The 12,506-nt window shown below is 37.5% G+C and overlaps 1 protein-coding gene and 1 long non-coding RNA gene across 2 annotated transcripts in view; one reads left to right on the forward strand and one right to left on the reverse strand.

Moving 5' to 3' along the window:
• stag1a (stromal antigen 1a) overlaps positions 1–12,506 on the forward strand; it is a 39,564-nt gene that overhangs the window by 4,748 nt on the left and 22,310 nt on the right. The gene's annotated exons all lie outside the window — the stretch shown is intronic.
• LOC122361822 lies at positions 5,637–8,746 on the reverse strand. Its single transcript, XR_006253027.1, has 3 exons — positions 8,651–8,746; positions 6,704–6,778; positions 5,637–5,802 (listed from the first exon to the last, which is right to left on the reverse strand). It is a non-coding gene; the product is annotated as an uncharacterized LOC122361822 (long non-coding RNA).

Consider the following 12,506-nt stretch of genomic DNA (forward strand, 5'->3'; position numbering starts at 1 on the left):
CAAAGGGAGCGATGTATTTCCTCGTTATCTTCAGATGGGACGTTTCCGTGACAACGAACGCAGCACGATGTGCGTCGGCAGATTCGTTTAGGAACGGATGCACTGTATAAAATAAAATTTTCTTTAAAAGAAATGTTTTCTTCATATTAGTTTTTATATATTAGCTTAGTTTAAAAACATCAAATGTTTGTTTATCTGCAACGGTTAAGCTTACGACAAAAAAATGACATTAAAAGAGCGACATCCCAGCGGAAGATGAGTGCATTCCAAACGACTAAATAATGACACGCACGCTCAAGTCTCCACTAACAAGGGGATAGGGACCAGCACTACGATTTGGAAAATGAAAATATGCAAATCTTTACATCCCTAATAGTTTGTGTAAAAATTGATAATAGTTTTGCTACATATAGAAAAGCTATGGTTATTTTACTCTCTATTCAGATTAAAACACAGTAATTGTTTTTATGGCGGCTATTTAGTGTATATCTTAGTATAGACCCACAGTAGAATATTGACGTTTGTACATAAAGAGTGATTATAAAAAAATGGTAAAGACCTAGTAAAAAGTTTGTGAAATTATCATAAAATTGTCTATGAAAAAGCACCCGCGTATTGCCAGCAACTGCTCCTCCGTCAGCCGTGGCTCTGTACCAGATTTGTGAGATCACCAATTATTTCACCTGACATCCTTCACGTATTTCACGTCTGACAGCACGGATATGTGATTATCTTCCTCGCCGACGATACCCTCAAAACAGAGGCGAACGGGGCCTTTGTGTTCAGTGAAAGAACGTGATTGAAGCCCGTTAAAGTGCAGCAGCTCCGAGAGCAAGACGGCTCCATGCTGCGTCTCTCCTCCCTCTCCTGCAGTCTCCATTTTGTGAGCGCCTTTAGCGGGGCGGCCATGACTGCTGCCGCAGTGACACCAACACAAAAACACTCCTGCCTGTCCCATTCAGCTGCATGTGGCCGGCGCAGACTCGCTGCTGTGCGGACAAAAGTGCTTTTGTTGTTGTTTAGGTTGTGGTTTGTAAAGGATTTAATGGTCAAGAGTATTGTCTTCCGGCGAGAAGCATTGCTAGCCTCTAGCGACGCTCCCAGAGGGTCTGTCTCATCAGTTATTACTGTAGTTTCTCACACATTCAGCAGCTGGTGTGTGTGTGTGTGTTAGAAAATAGGAAATGTCTTTCTCAGTCTTCAGGACTTTCACAGTTAATGTGTGTTTGGTGTCTCTGCTGAACAAACCCTCAAGAATAAAAGCAGGAAGTCAGCACAATGACATGCCTCAGAGCTGCAGCTGCATTCACACACACCACACCTAGTGAAGTGATTTCACACAAGAGTCAACAGTGAGGTTCAGTTGCATTAAGTGTACTTCATGTTTGTTAGCCGGTAGACACGGGTATTAGCAGGGAGCTGGCAACATGATCTTTCTCGACAACTTTACATCAGTAGAGTTTTTAGTTGTTGTTGTTGTTGTTTTAATTGTTAAACTGATATTGCAGTCTCTTTGCCACATGCATTTGACTTTGGCACAAAACATTTTGCCTTCTCACTTGCACCAGATGATGATAAATTGTCCACCTGTTATTTTGTTCGAATAAATAAATAATGCTGTTGAATGTAAATTTCTTTACAGATTTTTTAAAAATATCCTGTATGTTATAATTTAGTTCATTTAGACAAAATAATGTAGAAATGTAGTGTGTGTAAATGTATAGAAAAGCACAGAAAGCGCCCCACCCAACAATCATGTGCACTCCAATTTTTTTGAACTAAAAATGACAAGTAGACGGTACTTAATAATATAAGAATAAATAAATAAATGACAATCGACTGGATAACTGAGCAATCTCTTCGGCTGTAAGATAACACTGGATAGTCTTCACTGTATAGATAAACAGTAATGAGAGACAGTAGAAACTTTATTTAGGCTGCTGTCTCTAAGACACTGGTCTCAAACTTGATTCCTGGGGGCCGCAGCTCTGCTCCAACCCTAATCAAACACACCTGATCCTGATAGTCAAGCTCTTCAGGATCACTAGAAACTTCCAAACAGGTGTGCTTTGGAGCTAAACTGCGCAGAGCTGTGGTCCACCAGGAATTTAGTTCGAGACCAATGCTTTAAGACCTCATGCATTTTGATTTTCAATTGGTTTGCATTCCGTAATAACCTGTATACCGACTATGTTTCATATAAACCGTGTTCACGTGAATACTCATCAAGACAGGCATTTTGACAGCATTTTTGCAAGACTTAGAAGCTTATGCAAATGATACATTACGTCATCTGTCTGGTGCGGTAATTTCCAGGCATGTAATCGTGAAACATGCAGAATGAGTAGAATTATGCACTACACTCGCAAATCTGTGGCAAAATTCAAGCCCTGCTCTTGTCTGCTCTGTTAATTAACTGACTGTGAATGATGTGAGTGGCAGCACTTTGATGTCACGGAGAAGCTGCAGTCGTGGCAGGGATGATTTTTGGTGTCACGGCGAAATGAATGATGCTTTCTGTAAAATAATCGGCTTATGAGTATGAACTAGAAGCTGATGCGTCTTTGTTTGTTTCCGATATAGTTAGTCCAATATCTTTACTGAAAATAATATTGATGTTTGGCCGAAAATAAAGTGATGGTAATTATTAGGGATGCAACAATACAGTACATAACATAGTTGGGTTTTTTTAACCATGGTTTTTTGTTTTGTTTCAACAAATTTGCAACAACAAAAAAACCTCCTGTAAACGTCTGTACACTGGAAAAAGTGTGTATTATTATTATTATTATTATTATTATTATTATTATTATTATTATTATTATTATTATTATATGTCTACGTAAAATTTATTTTGAGAAGGTTTTTTTTTTTTCACCAAAATAGGATGGATTGGCCAATTATTGAGCGCTATAAATCTTAGGATTTCATTTCATTTATACATTATGTTAACAATCTGCCACAATATATGGTTTATCTTCAAGCCATCTTGGGTATTTTCATAATGATTAAGTATATTTGTAAGCCATTATTAATTGACATAGCTTTTATATTTTCAGCCTCCTTTTCTTTTCATGAGAAGCCACATTGGATCACAAAAAGAAGTCATTTCAATCACTCGACTAATCTGGTGAAGTAGATACAATTATAATGTTCTTTTTTGTTGGACAGCAAGTTTAGAAATGCTTCTCATTGCAGGTAATTACAAGGGAAGATGCCTGGCGTGTTTTGACACGGCCAGTTCACAGAGAAATAAAACACAGAAATTTAAACCAATTCACACCATACCAAATGTTTTGATATTATATGGAGATTTGTGACATCCCTAGTAATTATATTTAAGTAATTGGGTAACTGAAGTCACTGTCCGGTTCTTGTGCGTACCATTATATTAAATGGTATATAAATATTTGAAATTGATATCACCAATTTCGCTAGCTCCACCCCAAATTCATAAACGTGTTATGCACGGCACCTCCCCCATCACGAGTGGACACGTGCCTTACTGGTGATAGTGTGAAGTGTGTTTTGGTGCTCGGGCTCAGCACATTTCAACCAGTCACAGTAGCCAGATATTTCAACCAAACTAATTTTACACATCGCAACTCTCGCATGATTTCGGGTTACAGTAAAGTGTGTCAAACCTCCACCTGCTTTTTGTGCATAAAAAAGATGCTGACACAGTGGAAATGCACAGAGAAGAGGAAATTGAAGCCACTGTTTCGGTTAATGTTTGTACGTGGGAAAAAAAAAAAAACACAGTTTAAAATATTTTCTGGTCGCTGAACGTTTGGTATTTTCATATCTTTTGTTGTTGAGGTCCAAAACTGGATTTGTACTCTATTACTTGTGCTTAATCTGGGTCTGTCAGCAATTCAGATTTAGGAGAATTATAGGACACACTGAGAGGTTTTACTGCATTTGAGCTTTTCCCGGTGCTGGGCTGTAGTATTGTTTAGCAGACAGCGATGAAGAAAGATTATAGCGAGCCCGGCGTTCAGGGTTAATCCTGTAGACTTCCCATCAGTGGAGAAAGATCCCTGAAGATTAAGGGCTTCTCACGTCCCCTGGGTCAGTCATCTGCTGTTTGGAGCACCTCATCTCATTAGTGTGCAGTTAAAGCCTTATGCTATGTCGTGTCTGATTTAGCCGTTACAGAGAGGGGCTGCTACAGATCGTGTGCCTTTTATAGTTACATAGTGCAGTTAAACATTTAAAAATGCATGAATGCCGTTGCATTAGACGTGAAACCTAAAGGCTTCCGCAAACAAAACGTTATAATCAAGTTAACTTTTCTCAGTCAGCATATTCCAATATTTTTTCTTCTCGACCTTATAGTGTTGTTAAATCAGCACGTCTCCGAAACAATAGCTGACCCGCTGCTTGCATCGAGATTATAAAATGCAGACTTTTATATTCCAGGAAGTCAAGGAAAAGGCTGTGGGACAATAAAACACACAACGGTGCCAGCATGACAGATGTGATATTTGTGGATTGTATTCATGAGGACACACTAGACTGAGAATGCAATGTTAGCCTGCTTCAGATCCTGGGTAACAGGATATGATGTCACACGCTAGAGCTCCTGTTTTGGATCGAAGAGTTACTCCCAAAATGATTTTTTTGTCATTCATCACTTACCCCCATGTTGTACCAAAGCCGCAAAAGCTTTGTTTGACTTTGGAACACATTTTAGGATATTTTGAATGAAAACCAATAGGCTTGTGGTCCAGAAGGTCCAGAAAAATCCAGAAGACATCGTCTGAATACCCCATCTGCCATTGGTGCTTCAACTGTAACATTTTCATCCAAAATATCTTTCAATTGTGTTTAGAGGACGCAGAAAGTTTTTACGGGTTTGGAACGACATTCAATAATGACAGTTTTTCTTTTGGGGTGGAATAAACCTTTAATAGTTCATTTAACAATGGATTACGTTAATCCTAATAACAATAATGCCATCACGATAAAATGTAGCATGTTTGCACAGCACTGGAAAACATAAAACTTTGTGTTGATCCTGAAATCAGTCTTTGACATTCACACTTAGATTTATGTTTAGAATTAAACTCTTGGTCTGAAAAGATTATTAAATATGAAAAATGTCACGGCTGTTTTTTGTGCCGGCATAAAAGACTTTAATTACCTTTTAAAACATTTAATATTTCTGGGTTTGTTATGTCTTGTAATGGACATATTAAACGGGTTATTATAGTAAAAAACAAAAAATGGGTTTAACAACAATTTTAAATAAGCACTTATTTTATTTCAGCTAATCGTCAACACAACATGATTTTTTTTTGGGGGGTCAAAAGTATTTATTAACCTCTAATGTGACAAAAATCACAACAAAATGACTAAAAATGTAAAAAAGCACAAAACATAAAAACATATATATTTGAAGTATTACAGTAGTATCTGAATTGCAGGCTATTTTAATCTTTTGCTTTTGCAGTAATGGCCATAAAGAAACTCCTCGGGTCAACCACCAGTGACATTTCAACCCCTGGTAGCTCCTATTTTCAGCTTATTCTCTCATCCTGTCGGGTGTTTCTTTCTGTGGGCTTCACATTGGGATTCTTCAAATGCCTCCGTGCTCAGCCATCATCCCTCACCTGACACTCCTCTCCCGCAGGTGAAGCATACGTCTCAGAGCCACGCTCATGCCGATGACTTGTCTCAACAAAGCCCTTTTGTTATAACTGTACTCGGCCGGTTATGTGCGGACCGAGGCTTTTACTTCATCACGTTCCGTATGTTCTGTACGCTCCGGGCTCTTTCCCATGGACAAGACTGAGGGTCCTGAAATATGTGGGATTCAAGGAGAGCAGATGGAATTACAGACTGTGGTGAACAAATCAACAGAAAAGCAAGCCGCTGACTTACACAGATCCGGTTTCAGTAATGTGTTTTGTCGTGTAATGTAATTCTCCAGCTCTGTACGGCAGAAAGTTTCCACTTATCCAGTCAATCGGATCATGAGTTTGGATGAAAATAGTGCTTTATGCAACTGCACCTTTTTACATGTATAACCTCAGAATCTCACACTGCCATTATCTTGTTTTCCTCGCTCCGCAGAACAGATGGCAGTTTTATTAGTCGAGAAAATGTGTACTTTACGTGCCACTTGCTGATTTCAAATCTGTTTTTTTGAAATACCCTGTTTTCATTTCTTTATTTTGTCTGGCAGTGGCATACTAACAAATTGCAAGAGATCTGTAGTTTATGTCACAGTCGAGGAAAACAGAAAAACCTTAATGTGATCACAGGACTCCTCATTTCTCCTCCGAGACATCTGTTTCTGCATCTTAGCATGTCTTTTCAGCCTCTTATTCTGCCCTGTGTCACGATAAAAGGCGATCAGTTTAGCCTGTTCACCAGTCTCCCATCACCCTCCATTGATTTACTCTTAATAGAGTTTCTGCCCTTGACCGAATAGAGGTAGAGTCGTTCAGCTAATGCCTTCACATTTTGAATGTGGCCGCAGTGTTTAGATCATTTCAATGTGCCCGCTGATGCTTTTGATCTTTGGTGAAAAATGTATGTTTGTAAACTTCTGCTTATTCTTCTTATATTAAGGTTACAGAGACAATATGTTGATTTTTAATGCAGAAATATAGTAGTTACTCAAAAACAAAGATTTTGTTCATTTTGTAAAACAAAGTAATATATATTTTTTTTATGTTCTAGCAAGTCACCCCACCTTTCAGTCTTCCTAATGGGCTGTTGGGCTTCATCCTGTTTTCTTAAGGAGCTGATCTTTCAATTCCTGTGCATTCTGAAAAGTACACCACCTTGATAATTTACTAGCTGTCTGATACATAGAAATATGGATACTCATATAAAACTGCTCAACAAATCAAGTGATTCAGTAAATTAGTTATGTTTTTTCAGTACAGTATAATATAAAAAATGCAAGTCTTATATATATATATATATATATATATATATATATATATATATATATATAATTCTTTTTTCTGTTGTGTCCCATATTTATAATTCATATTTAGTTTAAGGACTGGGATTGGCTTTGATGGGTCTGTACTTCAGTACTGGATGGTGTTTTGTAGAAAGCCAGATGAAATGATTGTTTGTGAGTTATAATCATAATGTTGGTGGGTGACATAACCAAAATATTACATCACGATATGTGTCCTTTATTTCACAGTAAAGATGTAGACCGACATCACAATTTTTTTTTATTAAATACACAATATCTTGTGTATTTATTTTTACTTTATTTTAAATATTTTGTCCAGTTTAAAATTGTAGCGTCAGTAATCAGCGTTAATTAATTATTAATTTGACATTTTTAAAACGCTTTTTACGTCCAGAATTAAACCCCCAGATTTTCAATGTGGCGTCAGACTTTTAGAAGCTCAGTTTATATTATTTATAGTATATGTTGCCTATAGTTGTGGTATTTTGAATCTGGGTCATGTTAGTCCAGTTAACTCTATCTTCTCATGCGGCGCAGCCTTGATGTACAGCTGTATAATGTTTAAATTTCATGGATTCACTGTGAAAAGCATTAAAGGAGCCGGCATCCTTGAGCGATCCACCTCCTCAGAGACTGTAGTTGGAGTGAATGGTTTGACTGAATGAACTTCTCCCTCTGGGTGCATTGAATTACGTTTAAGTTGGCTGTAAGTGGATGTTATTTAATTAAAAAGTCTCCTTGTGTAATCTTAAAGTAATTCTTCCTGTATAGGTCAATATTTGTGAAAGCACGCCTACTGTCTCTCGCATGTGTGTCATTTGTGGCTGGTGGATTAATAGCTCTGTTGTGTGTGTGTGTGTGTGTGTGTGTGTGTGTGTGCGTGTGTGAGAGCGCGTGTGCGCGCACGTGTAGTAGTTGCCAGGGATGTGAACGTGCTCCACGCATGCGTGTGTTGCTTTTACTGTAAAGCACTTAACATTCATGACATGTATTCCAGAAGGCAGGCGTTACCATGGCAACCCTTGTAGGTCATAAGCTGCAGGTTTGATTTGATTGGCTGAATGAAGCAAGCGCACACGGGAGAGATCAGTCAGCGTGCAGGACTGTTTATCTACAGGATGTCCTTTTGGATCCGCTCTACCAATCTGATTTCTCTCTTTAGCTATTTTATCTTTAGAAGCGCTAAGAATTGCTCTGGCTTTCCGTATTTAAACACGCTCCATGTTTCACACTCAGTTTGAGCACTGTGATGGGCTTTGATGTGCCTGAGCTTTGATACTGGATGGTGTTTGCATAAAGTCATATCAAATTTTATTTGTCTGTGAGTTACTTTCATTTTTCACCTCATCACCGGCGGCCTGAATAAAATGTTATATCATTATACGAGTCATTTATTTCACAGTAACAGTATAGACCAATGTCACAACATTTTATTTAGGCTTTTTATTCATTTTTGATAACCCAGTTAATTAAATGCAGTTTAAGCTACTTTATTTTGAGTACTTTCTGTTTTTGTTTTAATTATTAATAACGTATGCTACAGTCAGCAAGATTTTTTTTTTTTTTATTCAGCAAGGATGCATTCAATTGTTTAAAAGAGTAAACACGTTTTTACGTTATGTAAGACTTTGGCTTCAGCATTAATAACACGTGTAATGTTTACAGCAATATTCAGATTTTAACGCAAGAAAATACTTAAGAACCTACCGTGTAAACAGATTACCGTAGTTCGGCTAATGTCATACTCAAAATAAACACAGACCGAATTTTAGTCACGTTATGGAGGTGCAGTATAGACATGTAATCACGCTGTTATCATTCTGTAGGACTTTTGTGACAGGATGCACACGTGGCAGTGGTCGACCATTTGACAGCAAACAAAAGAGCACGATCCGTTTGCACGCACAGCATGACAAATCATTAACTAACCTTAAAGCTTTCATAAAAATCAAAAAATGAAACACCCAAGATTACATACGGCATCGTTACGAAGGCTAACTATATGTTGCGTGAAATTCTGGAGGGGGCATCACGGCGTGCCGTGAAACAATTTATGTACTGTAAGATGTAAAATGGGAACATGAAAGTAATGTTCTAAAAGCAACATCAGATTACCGGCGGTCATGTGAGCATAGCCATTGATAATAAGAAGAAATGTTTTTGTGCACAAAGTCAGCATGCAGGGAGAATAATTAATATTTTGAAGGATCATCCGGAGTAATGGCTAATGAAAATTCATGCTTTGCCATCACTGGAATAAATTACATTTTAAAAGATATTCAGTTAGAAACCAGATGTCTTAAATTTGAATAAGAGTGCGTGACATTTCTGTTTTCACTGTATATTTGTTCAAATAAATATGACCTTGGTTAGCGTCATTTTTTTCAAAAACATTTAAAAATACACAGACCTCAAACTTTGAATGGTATTATTCTAAGTCACAAATTTGAGATATTACCAACAGACTCACAGATGTTACAGATATATCACTGTACTTGTTTTATGCATGCAGCTCCAAAAAAACACTATTTTCAGTATGATTTAAATATAACTTGTTTTGCTGTAGTGATATAGACTGAGCAGCATATACATTTTTTCAGTAATTGCTGTGTGATGACTAAGTTGATAATAAAAGTGTTAGCATTGTAAAATGAATATTTGGAAAGAAACCTTGCATCAGGTGAATCAGTTGAACAACGAATGCAGCAAGTTGTGAACCACTACCATCTTCACAACAGACAGCCCTTGTTCATAACAGTAGAACACTTGACACATTTCTACGGTTGCTTGGCACACATTTCCACCCACTTAATGTTTTTTATATCGCAGTATAAAAATGGAAAATTGATGTCATGCAGGATTTTGTTGAAAAATTAGAGTTAAATAAAACAACGTCTCTCCTTGATGGAAATGTCTTTTGTAATTCGGCAGATAAATGGGACAGCCCGTGATTCACCCTAAATTATTACAGTCGCCTTTTTCATTTAATAATCGAGGAAGTTTGCTGCCATACCATGGGCGCAGCAGGCGCAGCGATATCACGCAGCACCTGTGGAAAATAGTCCCCGGCTTACAAAACACACTCCCCGGGCAAGCGAGAGGGTCTTGATATCACTAGTCATTGTGCAGGAATGGGAGTATAGTTTCTAGTCATATCAGCCTAGAAAATCACAATTTTTTTCATTTTCCACCAAGCTTAGTTCACTGTATAACTGCAGAAGAGCCAAGTTTTAAATAGGAAAAATCAATATCAAAACCCTTTTGGCATTTTTAAATGCGACGCTACTGGTCTAATTGGATTCAAAGGTCTATGCTAAGCTATGCTAAAAGTGCTATCGCCCGCCCCGGAGATCAGCTGAATAATTTCCTTACTAACTCTGGGGGAGTTGGAGAATTTCCAAAAAAAGTGGAGTGTATCTTTAAAATAGAATACTCTGGCTTTACTTTATTTGTAGTAGTTATATAATGACACACATTTTTGGTTGTTACAAGGTTGGATAGCATGTAAATGTAAATAACATAAGTTATTATTGTATATATTCATCACACACACACACACATACACATGTATATTTATATATACAGAACAGATTTTACAGTTCTCAAATATTATATTTGTTATGTGCGTTCCAATTAATCTCAATCAAACAATGTGAGTTAGCTTAGTGTGAATAAAAGCGATGCTCTCAGAGGACAAATTTCAGCTTAGAGTTTTCTGAATTTCTACATCTTTTTAATGGCTTGAGCTGAACTCTGGCAATGATAAATGTCCCATTTATGTCATTATAAGTGCTGCTTGACTTTTCGCAGCTGGAAGGTTTCTGTTAATGAAACAAGTGTGGCTTGGAAAGAACAGATATTGGAATAGCTTGTGGAAATTCAGCATCTATGAACAGCAGTCATGTTCCCACCCCCTAAAATAAGACCGGTAGGAATGCATTGGTCTTAGTGGTAATACATGACGTCATAATGTTTATTACCCATCTTAGTACTGCATACATTTTTTTTTTCTTTTTGGTTACATTTTTTTTGCTGATTTATTTATTTTTGATCATGTTTGTCTTTTAAAAGCTCATCTCATTTAAAGGTGACGTATCATGAAAATCTGACTTTTAAGTGCTATAATCAGGTCCCCAGTGCATCTATCTACCAAGGAAATGGGAAAAAGAGTAACCCAGTAACTTTGTTTTAGTAATCCTTTTTCTGCAAGCACCTGAAAAGACGAGCACGTCTGATCTCGCTCCCCTAGTGATGCTGCAGCGGGATCTCATTATAATATTACCGCCCCATCATCATAAATCTCTTTATGTTTCCACTCAAATTAGGCACTTTACAAAATGACATCATAAATTGTCTGTAGGATATTTTGTGCTAAAATGTCATTAACACATACTGGGGACACCAGAAACTTGTATTACACTTTGTAAAAAAAAAAAAGGGCGTGATATTTCACCTTTTAAGCAAAATCTCAAGCTAATCGTGTGTGTTATTTATTTTATTATTATTATCCAAAGGAGAAAGTTATCAGGGGAGGGAGGGGAATTTATTTTAGTCCTCGTGTGTTCCGGCTTTGTTTTCTGCCATCTGCAGGTTCGTCAGAGATTTCCAACAGCTCCATTTCCTAGAGCCTTGTTTCTCTAGAGCCCTTCTCAGGTTGTCCCGCTTTATTGAGACCCTGTTCCTGAGCGAGCGGCCTAAAGCTAAAGGTTGTTACCCGCTGTGTTTTATATTGCTCAGTGTCTCTTCGGAGGCTTGTTTTGGGACAGTAAATTCGTTACAGGCCATTATGGATTAAAATGCAGCTGATGGTCAATAATATTGTCTCGGCTCCGCTTGGCAGCCGTCCCGGGTTGGCAGCCGGTGACTGAAGAGCAAACAGTAACAAGCTGCAAAACTCTGACATAATTTATTTGCATCCCTTTGAGAATGTTGCGCAATTCCTGCTCTGCCCTCAAACCACCAGTGTAATTTAATAATAATACGAGTGAGTAATAAGCTATTATGATGTGCCCTGACTTGACTTCCTTTAGTAATTCATTTGCTTACAGGTCCAAAATAGCTCAGATGAGTGCGTAAATCTCTTCAATGCAAACAAGATCCGTTCTTAACGCAACAGACTTTTAAAGTGTTTTAGATGATAGGGTGGCTTTGGCGTTTGAACTCACGCATATATTTTTCTTTCCCCATGGATTTTCACATTTAAAGGTTCTTAAAAGCAGAAATGATCATAGTTGGGTGAACAGTAACTACAACAAAAAAAAAAAGTTCACATTAGCTGTTAAGCCCTTAGCATAAATCCCTATGTTTGATTATAGCATTTCTATAAGGGGAAAAAACTACAGAGATTGAACACATTGGTCAGTAGAGTCAAACAGGTTTATCTCATTAGCCCCTGTGCAAGCGCATAACAACACAGTGCAAAAGTTTATCTATTGGCAAGATAATACAGTGTAAATGTACATTGTTCAAATCTGAAATAACTTAGCTTGATTTGCTATGTTTATAATTGTGGAGACAAGTCATTATAGCCTGTGGAAACTGTCCATTTGGAAATTTTAGTTGA

The sequence above is a fragment of the Puntigrus tetrazona genome, chromosome 2 (assembly GCF_018831695.1).
Source record: "Puntigrus tetrazona isolate hp1 chromosome 2, ASM1883169v1, whole genome shotgun sequence".
Taxonomy (NCBI): Eukaryota; Metazoa; Chordata; class Actinopteri; order Cypriniformes; family Cyprinidae; genus Puntigrus; species Puntigrus tetrazona.